The sequence below is a fragment of the Mesoplodon mirus genome (genome assembly GCF_964341445.2).
Source record: "Mesoplodon mirus genome assembly, chromosome: 4".
NCBI lineage: Eukaryota > Metazoa > Chordata > Mammalia > Artiodactyla > Ziphiidae > Mesoplodon > Mesoplodon mirus.
The window spans coordinates 20,189,029-20,204,115 of NC_138979.1; the positions used below are offsets into that span (position 1 = coordinate 20,189,029).

The window sequence follows — 15,087 nt, forward strand, 5'->3', positions numbered from 1 at the left end:
CTTGAAGTGACAAACATATATTACCTCACAGTTTTTGTAGGTGAGTAATCCAGACACAGCCTAGCTCAGGGCCTCAGGCTCAAGGCATCTCACAAGGTTGCAATCAGGCTGCAGGCTGAGATGATGATCTCATCTGAAAGCTCAAGCAAGGGAGAATCAACTTTCATTCCATTCATTTGTTTGTTGGCAGGACTGAGTTCCTCACTGGCCATTGGCCAGAAGCCTCCCTCAGTTCTCTGCCCTGTGGGCCTCTCTAAGCGTAGCTTACAACATGGCAGTCAATTGTCCTCAGGGAGAGGTATGGGGAGATGAACCACCGTATTTCTGTAAACTAATATTGGTATTAACACCCCATCACCTCTGCTGTATTATATTCACTAGAAGTTAGTCACTAAATCCAGCCTACACTCAAGGGGAGAGCTTTACACAAGGGCGTAAATACCAGGAGGAAGGGATCCCTGAGGACCATTTTATTTATTTATTTATTTAATAAATAATTTTTTTTAAGGAAGGAAATTCTTTTTTTTTCAAATTTTTATTTATTTTATTTTTGGCTGCTTTGGGTCTTCATTGTTGTGCACGGGCTTTTCTCTAGTTGTGGAGAGTGGGGCCTACTCTTCGTTGCAGTGCACGGGCTTCTCATTGCAGTGGCTTCTTTTGTGGAGCATGGGCTCTAGGCAAGCGGGCTTCAGTAGTTGCGGCATGCAGGCTCAGTAGTTGTGGCTCACGGGCTGTAGAGCACAGGCTCAGTACCTGTGGCACACAGGCTTAGTTGCTCCACGGTATTTGGGATCTTCCCAGACCAGGGCTCGAACCCGTGTCCCCTGTGTTAGCAGGCGGATTTTTAACCACTGTGCCACCAGGGAAGCCCTTGAGGACCATTTTAGAGGTCACCTACCATATCCACATGACCATTTCTAGAAAGATTTGACTGAAGTATATGCAGTGTTCATCCTCTTGGCCTATCAATCATGAACTCTCTCATGTAACTCTTCCATGGGATGCTATGACACTCTGCCCAAAGGATTACAACTATGGTTATTAGCTTATTATTCATCTTAAATTGATATTAAATGTTGGGTATGAGACCATTAATACAAAGTGACATCCTGTTTATTTTATTTTATTTTTTTTCAGTTTTTTCTTTTTTTTGGCTGGTCTACGCATAGCTTGCGGGATCTTAGTTCTCTGACCAGGGATTGAACCTGTGTCCCCTGCAGTGGAAGCACAGAGTCCTAACCACTGGACTGCCAGGGAATTCCTGTGACATCTCTGTTTATTTTATTTTTTTAATTAATTTTTTATTGGAGTATAGCTGATTTACAATGATGTGTTAGTTTCTGCTGTACAGCAAAGTGAGTCAGTTTATACACACACATAAATCCACTCTTTTTTATATTCTATTCCCATACAGGTCATTATAGAATATTGAGTAGAGTTCCCTGTGCTCTACAGTAGGTTCTTATTAGGTATCTATTTCTATATACAGTAGTGTGGATATGTCAATCCCAATCTCCCAATTTATCCCCCCCCCACCCCCGACATCCCTGTTTAAATGAGTCTTTCCTTAAGTTGGATGAAAAAGGGTAAAACACAATGGAACGGCTGTTTCTACAGCTTCCATGGGGAAAAGGTAGGGAAGTATAATGTGTATAGTATCACATCTGCAGTGTAGAACATTCCAGAAGACAAATAAGCTAGAAATGACGCTCACTGCTTTACCCTTCCCTTAGCAACTGACACAAGAAGTGAGGTGATGCCAGAGGACTCTCTGAGTAATACCTTTATTCTCTCCAGCTATATTTCTCAATGTGACAATATTGTCCTGGGTTATGAAGGCAACCACTTTTCTTTTGAATACTTAAACACTTGGAAGCCATGACGAAGTGTGATGCCAAAATTAAATTAAAATAATGAAGTTAGGGATCATAACTTCTAATGTACTCATTTTTTAAATGAAGCATCTGAGTCACAGACAGGTTACAAACCACTTGCCCTAGTTCACTGCATTCCATGGACATTAGTGGGGCTGTAAGACCCGACCCAGTTCTCCTCCTTTTGCACTTTCATTGGTATGTCTGACACAGGCAGAGATTTTTTTTTTATCATTATATGTATTGGTTGGTCTTGTTAGGACTGAAATTATGTCTTTTCTTATTCTATATTCTGATTGTGTAAAAAGGGACATTTGTATTCACATGTGTATGGTATTCAGTTGTATAAGGTGGAGAATGCACCCTAGAATAAGAGGAAATATTACATAAGACTGTGAACTTTGGGATCAGATAGTCCAGAATTGAGGTTCTATTTAGTAGCTGTGTCATCCTGGGCACATTATTAAACTATGTTAAGCCCTGGTTTCCCCATTTATAAAAACAAGAAAAACAGTGTCTCTCAAAAAGAATCATTGGATGGATTAATGCCTGATACACATTAAGAAAGAAGTGGGGCTTCCCTGGTGGCACAGTGGTTGAGAGTCCGCCTGCCGATGCAGGGGACACGGGTTCGTGCCCCGGTCCGGGAAGATCCCACATGCCGCGGAGCGGCTGGGCCCGTGAGCCATGGCCGCTGAGCCTGCGCGTCCGGAGCTTGTGCTCCGCAGCGGGAGAGGCCACAACAGTGAGAGGCCCGCGTACCGCAAAAAAAAAAAGAAAGAAGTGTCTGTTTATTTCTCTCCACTCATCCATTCAATCACCCAGTGTTAAAAACTTGAATTACCTTTAATGGAAATCACAAAAAGGGACAATGTAATCCTATATTTGAACTGTTAAGAGTTGGTATATTGCTTGGTAAATAAAAATGAAATTCCAGTCTCTAAAATAGTCTGTTCTTTTCACTCTAGTTTAATCCTACACATTCCTGCCTAAGTACACAGGTTTTTCACTCTCTTCCAAGAAAGTGTTTGTAAGAAAGGAAAATTTTTTCCCTCTACCCTTTTAGATTTAATACCTGGGGTGTGTGAATTAAACTGACAACAGACAGATTAACAGGGGGAAAAGGTATATAAATTTAATTGATGTTTTTAATTTTGCATGCATGGGGCTACACAGAAAAGAAGTGAAAACCTAATGAAACAGACTCAGAAGCTTATATACCATTTTAACAAAGGGTGACTAGACAAAAAAAAGGGGGTGTGTGTGGACTTCTAGGGGCAGAAAATTGTAGGAAGGCAAATATATGGGATAACCAATGGAACCCCTTTAAGACATATTACCTATATAAATAACCTATATAAGGGTTATTTGAATAAAGTTTGTTTGTGCAGACTCATCTTGGTGTTGGCTTTCCATCTTCTTCAGATCCATAAATCTCCCAGGGAGGGTATTTATGGCAGTCCTCATTTCTCAGAAGTTTCTGCTTTTAGTCGGATAAAGAGAGCTCCAAGAAGTTTTCTTTCTGCATCTGTTGATTCCCAATTGCCTTCAGCTCAAAATAATCCATATGCCAAAGTGGCATATTTTGAGGTGGTATATTCTAATCCCTTTCATATTCATCACTTTTAATTCTTCTATCAAAATGTGCTTGTGAAAAAAAAAATGTGGTTGTGGTCCCAGGACACAGACTAATAAGCTACCAATCATAGCCTCAAGGAGCTCACAGTCTTAATAGGAAAACAAATATAAACAAATTACTTCAATTATAATATCGTTAGTGTTGCAACTGAGTTGTTCACAGGCTGCTATGGGAACCCAGGTAGGGAGAGAGACATAATCTGATATATGTGGGGTGGTGGTGATAAGAAATGGCTTCCCCAAGGAAATAATGCTTGAACGACCAGTCTGAAAACAGTCATGGGAGAAAGAGCATTCTAGGCAAAGTCATAATATGTGCACCAAGGGAAGAGGGGGTCCAGTTCATGCAGTTTATTAACTATGGTGAGAACTCAGACCTGTGGGAAATCAGCAGGAAATGAGACTAGATATACAGGCAAGAGCTATTGTATTAAAGGCCCTGCTTAAGGCTGAATTTTACCTTGTAAGTGAGTGGCTTCTAAAGTGGCTTGGCACTAGGGGGTGTGCAAGATGATCCATTTAGGCCAAAATATTAGAACTTGTTTTTTTAAATTTGTTCTACTTTGGGGTATGTAGTATAATGTATAAATTTGTGTAGTATTACATATATACACAGTTTATATCTAAGTAAATAGACATGGGTTGGGAGTATATGCCCTCCTCCCTTCCCCATAGGGTTGTATGACCAAAGAAGTTTGGAGATTATTGCCATTAAAGGGTGTTTTGCACGGGAGTTAAACAATTAGATTTATGTTTGAAACAGTGCTAAGGTCAGGAGGGGGCAAGATTGGAAGCAATTAGGGAGAAGAAAAGATGGTTGCCAATGGTGTAGGTTTGAGTTGCTGTGGGCCTGAACTAAGGCTATGTCAGTGGGGATACAGAGGAGGACCCAGGCAAGATCTTTTTAAGACATACTGATTGCATTTGGATAAGAGACGGTGAGTTGGGACTAAGAAACTATTGCAGGGACTTCCCTGGCGGTCCAGTTGTTAAGACTTTGCCTTCCAGTGCAGGGGGTGCAGGTTTGATCCCTGGTCGAGGAGCTTAGATCCCACATGCCTCGCAGTCAAAAAAACAAAACATAAAACAGAAGCAATATTGTAACAAATTCAATAAAGACTAAAATAATGATCCACATCAAAAAAATTTAAAAAAAAACGATTGGGGAGGAATAACTTTTCCTCTATCCTCTTATGTTCTTTAATTGGGCGTGTGCAGATTAAACTAAGGAAAGACAGATTAACAGGAGAAAAGGCATACAATTTTCACTTATATTTATGTGCGTAAGAGTTCTCAGAAAAGAACTGAAACACAAAGAAGCAGTTAGACTCGGGGCTTAGGTACCATCCTAACAAAGGAAAGGGGGCTTGGGTTTCAAGGGATGGCAAATTGTGGGATGTCACCAGGAAATATATGGGGGAACTAATGGAAGATAAGGATTATTTCAGTAAGATCTGTTTATGCAAACCCATCTGGATGTTGTCTCTACATTTCCGGTGATAAGAGTCATTTTCTTCTTCTTGATGCTGGGGTTGAGGTTGGGGGTGGACACTTTCACAAAGGGAAATCCATGTCTTGCATTTAGGCAGATACGGAGTCCCAGAGAACTCTTCCTGCATCTGTTGATTCTCAATTGCCTTCCGCTCAAAAGAATCCTTATGATGAAGACACATTTTCGGGGTGGCCTGTCTGATCCTCTTTAGCACCACTAACTGAAAGAATAAAAATAGAAAAAGAAGTAGATGGGATTAGAGGCCAATATTAAGTTCAGTTTTGGACATTTTAGTTTTGAAGTATATGTGGTATATTTCACCACAGTTATCCCACTGCAAAGACTTGGAAATATAAGGAATTAAAGAACTGAGATCAAGTAGATGACATAGGGTTAGCTTTCTCACCACTTACCCATTAGCTCTCCTAAAGAATACTAAAAATGGTTATTCTGCTGGACAAATAGAAGTGAAACCAGGATTAGAGGTGATATTTATAAACCTGTCATTATTGGTTATGATAGCTGAGAACACAATTCCTTTTTTCTCCTTTTTGTTTTTTCTCAGTTTTACTGAGGTATAATTGACAAAATTGTAAGAAAAGTAAAATGTGCAGCGTGGTGATTTGACTTTTCCCCTTTCTTTTAAGTCTTCATTTTAGAGTTCACTGTCTTAGCAGGATAAATCATGCTGGAGTAAAAACTCCCAGGTGCACTGGTTTCACACCAGTGGGAGGGCAAAGAAAGGGCCATTGAAGCACTATTTACTCAAATTGCAAAGCCATTTAGATGATAGTGTTTATTGTTTCCAAAATGATTTAGTAATAGCTAACACTTATAGAGCATAAACTATGAACACTGTGTTAAGTGCTTTTATTTAAATCACCTCAATTACTGTTCACAAAACCCTAGAAAAAAGTACTGTTATCACAATTTTCAAGAATAAAAAGCTGTGAATTTCGAATAGCTAGTAAATGTTGGGCCTAGAATTTGGACTCATGTAGCCTGGCTTCAGAGATGCATGTTTCTTGCTCCCCTTTGTGGTTTCCAAACCAGTTCTCTTCCGTTCTTTCAAGAGCCTTGGCCCCTCTGGGCTTGCTTCTCCTGTCTATGCCTCCTGCTACCGCAATTCTTCAGAACCACTTTCTTATGTCCTTGTCTGTCCCCATTAATTCACCGAAGTCAAGCTCTTTTGTTACTGTTTTCTTTGCAACCTGTACTCCTGTCAATCCGTTAACCCCATCCACAGTCACGCACACACCTCCTCTCCCTTATCCGCCCTCTGCACACAGCTTAGATCCCAAGATCCCTCTTTATAATAATTCTTTTGCAAACACCCAAATTCCAGTAGTTGTCTCTTTCTCTTTCATTACTCTCATGGAAAAAAAAAAGCCACAACCCTGATGAAATCTAATTGTCCATCTCTTCTGGAGAAATTGGCATATGTAGGCTGGATGGTTTTACTTTAAATTCATGACCACAAACCTCAACTGGCTCTGCAGGCAATCTCCATTGCTTTCACACTTTGTAGGGCCCTCCCAGGTACCAAAGGCTTTTAGACCTTCCCCGGAGTCCCAAAGGGCAGATTTAAACAGTTACTAATTCGAGGAGTAAGGGAATGCAGAAACAAAGGAAAGGCAGTCAAGAAACGATAGTGCAGCCACAGGGGCAGAGGCCTGGTTTCTCCTCAAGGGATATACACAACAACCTGATATAAATATCTGAGTTCTTCTACAGGAACTAAGGCCCCCAACCAGCTGGAGGATGGTAACTTCAGGCTGAGTGTAAACGCTTGGATACCAGGCTGGTTGGAACCAGAAGGCAGATTCCTGGAATGCCACCCTGTTACCTCACCACCAACCAGTCAGAGGGTCGTCACACACCCTGCAGCCCTCCCCCCAAATTTTGCCTATAAAAACTCTTCCTTGAGGGAATTCCCTGGTGGTCCAGTGGTTAGGACTCCATGTTTCCACTGCTGGGGGCCCGGCTTCCATCGCTGGTCAGGGAACTAAAATCTCTGCAAGCTGCTCTGTGCGGCCAAAAAAAGAAAGAAAACAAACAAAAAAACTCTATACCAAAGACCATTGGGGAGTTTGAACTTTTTTAGCAGGAGCATCCTGTTCTCCTTGCTCAGCCCTTGCGATAAAAATTTCTCTGCTACAAACCTGACGTTTCTGTTTGGTCTCACTGTGTGTCAGGCACACGAACTTGGGTCTGAACCACTATTTTCTCCTCTTTTTAAACCTCCCACAATGTCTCCCTCAACCTACCCTTAGCTGATGAACTTGCCTCAAATTTCATTGAGAAAATGGGATGATCAAGGAGGAAGTCCTTCATGGACCACCCCCTAAATCTACAAGCCTATCTGTACACATATCCATCGTCTTTGTCTTCTCTTAGTATCATGCAGAAATGCCCCTGCTTCTATCAAAGGCACTCTTTCTACTTGTACTTTATTTTTTAAAAAATTTCTGGCCTCACCACGTGACACCTTAGTTCCCCGACCAGGGATCAAACCAGTGTCCCCTGCAGTGGAAGTGCGGAATCTTAACCACTGGACCACCAGGGAAATCCCTCCACTTGTACTTTGGATACCATTCCTTTCCATCACAAAGATTTTGCTCCTTTGTTATCTTTTCTTTCTCTCTCTTGCATCCCCAATATTTCCCTCCTTACTGGATCATTCTCATTAGTATACATTCTCTATATCTTTCGTTAAAAAATACAAAAACAATATAAAAGATACCAAAACAAAATCCTCCCTGACTTCACATTCTCCCACAGTTAGTTTTCTATTGCTCTTCACAATGTCTCAAATACCTGTCTTCACTTTTTCCACCTCCAGCTTAGTCTTGAACTATTCCAATCCGTCCCCCCTACTTCACTGAACTGCCTCCGACAAAGTCAATATTGAGACCCATGGTGTCGATCCAGTGAGCTCTTTTCTGTCTTGATGTTACCTGTTCTCTCAGTAACACTTGAGACAGTTAACCACTTTTCCTTTCCTGGAGCATCTCTTTTTTTGGCTTTTACAACACTATACCCTCCAGCTTTCCCCTCTCCTTACCCAGTCACCTTTTTAGGGACCTAACCTCTATATCTGGAAGTTTTTCAGGGCTTTGTCCTGGACCTTCTTCTCTTATAACATTTTCTTTGATCTCGTTCTTTCTTGACTTTATTTATTTACTGGCCACACCGCATGGCATGTGGGATCTTTGTTCCCTGACCAGGGATGAAACCTGTGCCCCCTGCAGTGGAGGCATGGAGTCCTAACCACTGGACCACCAGGGGATTCCCCCTCTCTTATGACTTTAAATATTAGCTATGTTGATGGTGCTCAAATTATCATCTCTGTGCCAGTACACTTCACTGAGCTCCAACTGCCCATTTGATAACTGTATTTGGATAACTCAGATCATCTAATTCTTCAGGTTTTAGCTTGAACTTTGCATCATTAAAGAAGCCTTTCCTGACCACTGTAACAGAAGCCACCTTACTCTCTCTCTCCAGTTCCTCACCATTGTATTTCTATTTTTTAAAAAATATTTATTGATTTATTATTTATCTTGGCCATGCCAGGTCTTAGTTGAAGCACAGGGCATCTTTAGTTGTGGCATATGGGCTTCGTTGCGGCATGCGAACTCTTAGTTGCGGCCTGCATGCGTGATCTAGTTCCCTGACCAGGGATTGAACCCAGGCCCCCTCCACTGGGAGCATGGAGTCTTACCCACTGGACCACCAGGGAAGCCCTTTCCCTGTTATTTCCTTTATAGCATTTATTCTATTTAAGTTTTTTGTTTACTGTCTATCTTGTGCATTTGATTATAACTTCATTTATTTGACTTTCACTATTTGCTATGCAGTACTTTAAGCACTTTATAAGTCTTATGATCTAATTTGCTTTTTTGACTGACCATGTTTATCAAAAGCTAAAAGAAAAAAAGAGTAACCTCACACTGCTTCACTTTTACTTTGGTGAAATTAATAGAAGCCAGTGTTAGTAAACTGGTTTTCAACCTTACAGTTTCATGAGAAATTTCTATATGGTTTGCTAACTAGTATCATGTTCCATATACTTTATACTTACATTTGCTTAAATACACTTAGGTTTATTTATTTTTTTTAATAAATTTATTTATTTTATTTACTTTTGGCTGCGTTGGGTCCTCATTGCTGCATGTGGGCTTTCTCTAGTGGCGTTGGTGTTCAGTATGATAGTAGATAATATATTTACTAGTTTTGTGATCTTGAATAAATTACTTAATATTTCTGTGACTCATTTTCTATACTTACCTACAGGATTATTGTGATTATTAAAATAACATATGTAAAATAGCAAATGCTTGATAAAATGCTCTTCTTTTTTGATCCCTGATTCACATGATTTCTTTTTTTTTAACACCTGATTTTTTTTTTTTTTCCTTTGCGGTACGCGGGCCTCTCACTGTCGTGGCCTATCCCGTTGCGGAGCACAGGCTCCGGACGCGCAGGCTCAGCGGCCATGGCTCACGGGCCCAGCTGCTCCACGGCATGCGGGATCTTCCCGGACCGGGGCATGAACCCGTGTCTCCTGCATCGGCAGGCGGACGCTCAACCACTGCACCACCAGGGAAGCCCCTGATTTCTTTTTAACACCTAATGAAAGGCAAAGGATTGAGGAGAAGGATTTATTTATCAGCAGCATAGGTGAATCTTCTTAAGGTAATCAGACAAAATGAGAAAAAGAAAATTTTGATGAGAACTTGGTGGCTATTGCTAGTATGGTGTTTTAGGATACTTCTCTCATAGTTGTTCATCAATGGTACAAAATAGCAGTAGTTGTCTTTCTCTTTCACTACCCTTTAAATGATGGGCCTATTGGTAGTTTTTTTTTTTCTAAGTACAGGAGGCATCAACACTCAGTTTGGAAGCACAACTTGTGTGCTAAGAATAAATGGTAAGTGGAAGCAACCTAATTGGTTGCCACCAACAGATGAATGGAGAAAGATGTGGTATATACATACAATGCAATACTACTCAGCCAATAAAAAAAGAAGGAAATTTTGCCATTTGCAAAAACACAATGGACGTGGAGGGTTTTATGCTTAGTGAAGTAAGTCACACAGAGAAGGACAAATACTGTAGGTTATAACTTGTATGTGAAATCTAAAAAAGAAAACAAACTAGTGAATATAACAAAAGAGAAACAGACTCACAGATACAGAGAACAAACTAGTGGTTACCACTAGGGCAAGGGGGGCCAGGGGGAGGGGCAAGGTAGGGCTAAAGGATTAAGAGGTATAAATTCGGGCTTCCCTGGTGGTGCAGTGGTTGAGAGTCTGCCTGCTAATGCAGGGGACACAGGTTCGAGCCCTGCTCTGGGAGGATCCCACATGCCGCGGAGTGACTAGGCCCGTGAGCCACAAGTACTGAGCCTGCGCGTCTGGAGCCTGTGCTCCGCAATAGGAGAGGCCGCGATAGTGAGAGGCCCGCGCACCGCGATGAAGAGTGGCCCCCGCTTGCCCCAACTAGAGAAAGCCCTCGCACAGAAACGAAGACCCAACACAGCAAAAATAAATAAATTAATTAATAAACTCCTACCCCCAACATCAAAAAAAGAGGTATAAATTCTATGCACAATAAATAAGTTACAAGGATATATTGTACAGCACAGGGAATACGGCCAACATTTTGTAATAATTATTAATGGAATACAATCTTTAAAAATTGTGAATCACTATGTTGTACACCCGAATCTTATATAACATTGTAAATCAACTATACCTCAACAATTAAAAAAAATGAATAGTAAGTAAAAAACAGTAAATAGAGGCAAAGGGCAAAAGCTGAACACAAGTGAACCTAGACCTGCGTCAAGGATTTGAGGTTGCTAGTAGCTTATTTTGTGGGCGGGGCGCCGCACATCAAGCAAGAATCAAGACTAGTTCTGCACCTTTGTTCCTTTGGCTCCTGACCAGTCAAAGCCGGCCTGTACTTAACACCCAGTCAGATTCTGTTGGCAAACCCTAGCACCGTTTTGATAAAAATCGGAGGCCAGATGCACGAGTTCATCAATTTAAAAGAAAATAAGTTGTTTAGATAATAAGTTGTTTAGATAAGCTGAGCCATTTTTTTAAGTTGACTTGGTCTCACATTTCAGAAGAAATGGCAAGACTGGCCAATATTTTAACCTGGTGATTTCATTCAATAATTCCAGGAGGTCATTCCAGTGTAATTTTAAAAAGCTGCTTGCTAGAACAGGGTACTTTCTAAGATCTGTATAAAAAAAGCCCTGGTTCTTCTTCACCCTGGGGTACTTTTAGGTCGAACACCTAAAACTGCTTCTGGAAATTCCCCCACGGGACTTTCTTAAGTCTAGACCCGTTCCTTACCACTTTGTACCTTCCTTACCAGCCATATTCTTTAGCCTCTCCAGTTTTCAACGCCCTAAATCTTTAACTTCACCCCAAGAATTAGTCCAATCAAACTTTCCCTTCTTAGACCTCTTCCTTACGTTAGCTCCAGGAAACTCCCATGAGACTCACGGGCTAAGTTTGTCCTTAATGGCGCTCCGTAACTCGCCTACTGTGCCACCACCCTTCCTCACCTCCTGTTAGCTCCGCCCCGCCCCCTTCTCGCTTTCCTCCCCTTCCCCCCCCACCTCAGTGCCTGCGCTTGCGCACCTCCAATTCAGGCGCTTTCCCTTTCCTGGCGACCAATCCACTTCCTGCCTCCGGTCCTCGGAACATTCCTCCCCTCCCTTGAGATCCTGGCTAGAGGTGCTGTTTGTGGCTGCCCTGAGGATCGCCTGTCTGAAAAATTCGCTCCTCTCATTGAGAGGGCAATTTGAAGCAGTCGCTATGTGTGTGGCACCTATCTGAGTATTTACTCGCGATCCTCCACCCCGGAGCTAAGCTAAGCGCGTGGGGATGCCGGCGGAAGGAAGCCCCGGGCTGTTTTCGATCTGGCAATCGCACGGATAGCTGCTTCCTTTCCACCTCCCTCCGCCCCGCCCCCACTCGCAGCCCGGCCGCGCTGGTGAGTGGCGGGCGGGAGGGCCGGCGGGCGGAGGGAGGAGGGGGAGCTGAGGGAAGGCGGGCCCTCGGCTGCGAGCTAGGTGGGGGGAGGGGAGGGGAGAGCCCGAGCGCTGGAGTTGGTGCTGGGAAACCCGGGGCTAATGTTGACAACAGGCTCGAGGTGAGTCTCGGGGAACCTCCTCCCCCTCCGCTCCAACGATCGGGAGGAAGCTGGGCTGGGGGGCACCGGCCTGGACTCGTACTCCCTGGGGGACCCAAGAGGCGCCTCCGCACCCCAGCGCTCCGGGGGTGGCGAGCAGGAGCCGGACCGCGGGTCCGGCGTCGTCCTCCTCACACCCCTCTCCTCCGGAGGCTCCCATCAACGCGGGAACCCCTGGTCCGAGGCAGGCCGGAGGGGCGGTCGAGGGGGTGCCTGCCTCACATGCTCGGGCCGGGCCTCGGGGCCGGAGGCGGGGAGCCCGCCGTGACGGGCTGCAGCGGTTTGGGGGTGTGGAGGAGAGCGAGGGGAGGTTGGGGAAAGCTCTCGGGGAGCCGGGAGGGAAGCGAGGGCGAGGAAGTGGGGAGGGTGCGTGTGTGGGAGGATGTGGAGCGGGGAGACCGGCCGGAGCGTGTCGGGCTCCGTCGGTGAGGGAGTGTGGGGTGCGAAGTTCGGGTTGGGGCAGGGATGGTGCGCGAAGGTGACCGTGGACCCGCGTGGGAAGGGGAGCTGTGGCGGGTAAGCGTGTCGGGCAGAGGCGTGTGGAGCAAGAGCAGGGGGTTGTGGGAGACGAGGGTGTAGGGGAAGGGGTTTGGGTGTATTGGGGCAGGCATTAGTGGGTGTACTTTGTTTTTTAGTCCCGTGGGCTGGTGATTCCTCACTTTGCCTTCATGCCGGGCCTCCTGGTCTTCTCTTGTTTGTTGGCCCTGTTGAAGTAACCGGACGATCGCGGGGTATTTGGTCTCCAGGTTGGCCAAGCAGAGCCAGCTTTCAGGCTTGAGGGGACCGAACCGTCAGTTCTCTTGCTCCCTTGGGCTTGTACGCAGTGATGCCTCAGACCTGAGGAAAACTATTACTCACTTTGCTCCTTTAGCAGAGTTGTTGCGTGTTCATGAGGACTGTACAACTCCTCGAGAAAATCGTTTTTGAACTCTGGTGAAATTTGTAAAAGCTTTGAAAGAGTCCTTTATACTGAGGACGTTCTTTAAAGTCCAAGACTGGGAGGTAATGCCCCTGTGCGGTTCTGCCCTTAGAACATTTTGAATGAATAACCGAGAATAAAAAGAAAAAAACAGCATTCTTTTACTCTGGAGTATTTTCAGAGCAGTCTCTTTGTGATTTCATACATCGTCCATATGGTAGTTTGCGAAGGAATATCTTTGAAAGGGAAACACCCCTTCCTCTGCACTCTCCCCGTACACGCCATTGCTAGTACCTGTTTTGCCAGTAAAGTAGTTTTTACTTTCTTCTGGAAGTTCAGAGTATATTTAGAAAACCAAACAAAATATACAGCCCAAGGGCCAAGACACTATTTTGGGAGCTAGGAAGGTGGTTTTAAAGCATGGCTTCCTTTTAAGGACTGTGTGAATGTAATTATACTCAGTAAAATAGCTTGTTAAGAGCTAATCATATCCAATTAAAAGGTCACTAATTTTTACCTTATTTTGAGATAGAATCTATTTAAAAGTTTTAGTTTTTATTTGAAAAACTTGTGAAACATTTTAGGTAAAATAGATATTTATTAAAGCATGAGTTTATTAAAATAATTAAAGAAATTTGAGTGTTTCATTAAATATAATTTAACACAGTTCCGTTTTTGAAACTTGATGTGGTACAAATGCATACTGATCTGAATCATGTTGTTCGTATCTTTGCTTTGTCTTTCTAAATCTTAGAGTCAGGGCGTATAGTGGAGAAGAGCACTGGTCACAGAGTTTCCACCCAGCCGCTAAACGAGTTGTGTAATCTAGGGCAGGTCACTCAACGTACAGATTGAGAATTGGAGTAGGTAAAATCTGGTACTCCTAACGCGAAAAATCTCTCATTTTAGGATGCACTTTTCAGTGTTCTCTGTGAAAGAGAATAAACATTTGTTGAATGCCTCCCTCATGCTGCTACTGGTTTAGAAATTTAACAAGTCTGTAATTCCAGAGAGGTAGCAATAGTTCCATTTCATTGATGAATAGACTCAGAGATGTTGCATTGCCCAGTTTCCATAGCTAGCAGTTTGCAGAGTTGGGATGCAAACTTAAAAGTCTGACTGACTTTAAAGCTCATACTACTTTCACATATTGCATTGATGCCTTTACATGAACCTTTAGATTTCCATCGTATTTTTTTTTTGTTTGTTTGTTTGTTTTGGGTTTTTTTTTTTGCCGTACGCGGGCCTCTCACTGTTGTGGCCTCTCCCGTTGCGGAGCACAGGCTCCGGACGTGCAGGCTCAACGGCCATGGCTCACGGGCCCAGCCGCTCCGCGGCATGTGGGATCTTCCCGGACCGGGGCACGAACCCGTGTCCCCTGCATCGGCAGGCGGACTCTCAACCACTGCGCCACCAGGGAAGCCCTCCATCGTATTTTTTGTTCACTGAAATTTAGTTCCAAGTGTACTTTGGGTATATGTTTGTAATACAAGGATGAAATGATTCAAAGGAGATACCACTCCCAAGACTTAAGTGTCTTAACTGAGAATCTGTTTTGCCATGCTTTAGAGCAGAATTTTATTCATGAATGACTACTACAGTTTGATGTAGAAGGCACTTAAAAATCTGTTGAATAATTGAGTACTGTCGAGAGTCACAGAAGTTTGGGAGACTCTTGTGCTAATAAATGATGTTCCTTTATGAATTTGTCAGATTCCAAGTGAATTTCTTAATGTTTTAACAGAATTTAATATCTAATTTCATCTTCATAGATATTAATTATAAAATTTGATGCCATTCTTTTTTATATCCTGGGAACTACACTTCCTCGTATCAGCTGAAATGTTGCTTGTTGCTGCTTCACAACAAAATACAAATTCTGTATAAACATTATTATTTTTTTTTGCATAGAATTACAAATATTCCTAAGTAAGATTATCTTGTTACCTAGG

At 43.1% G+C, this 15,087-nt stretch overlaps 1 protein-coding gene and 1 long non-coding RNA gene across 3 annotated transcripts in view; one reads left to right on the top strand and one right to left on the bottom strand.

The window, feature by feature from the left end:
• Window positions 1-4,769: 4,769 nt before the first annotated feature.
• On the bottom strand, window positions 4,770-11,579 carry LOC309803496. The gene is made up of 2 exons (XR_014293959.1): window positions 11,495-11,579; window positions 4,770-5,224 (listed from the first exon to the last, which is right to left on the bottom strand). It is a non-coding gene; the product is annotated as an uncharacterized lncRNA (long non-coding RNA).
• A 523-nt stretch (window positions 11,580-12,102) lies between these two features.
• Window positions 12,103-15,087, top strand: part of UPF2 (UPF2 regulator of nonsense mediated mRNA decay) — a gene marked incomplete at its 3' end in the record, with an annotated part of 98,385 nt that continues 95,400 nt past the window's right edge. For both annotated transcript variants that reach the window (XM_082619792.1, XM_082619793.1), the window contains exon 1: window positions 12,103-12,177. The remainder of the gene's footprint in view (window positions 12,178-15,087) is intronic.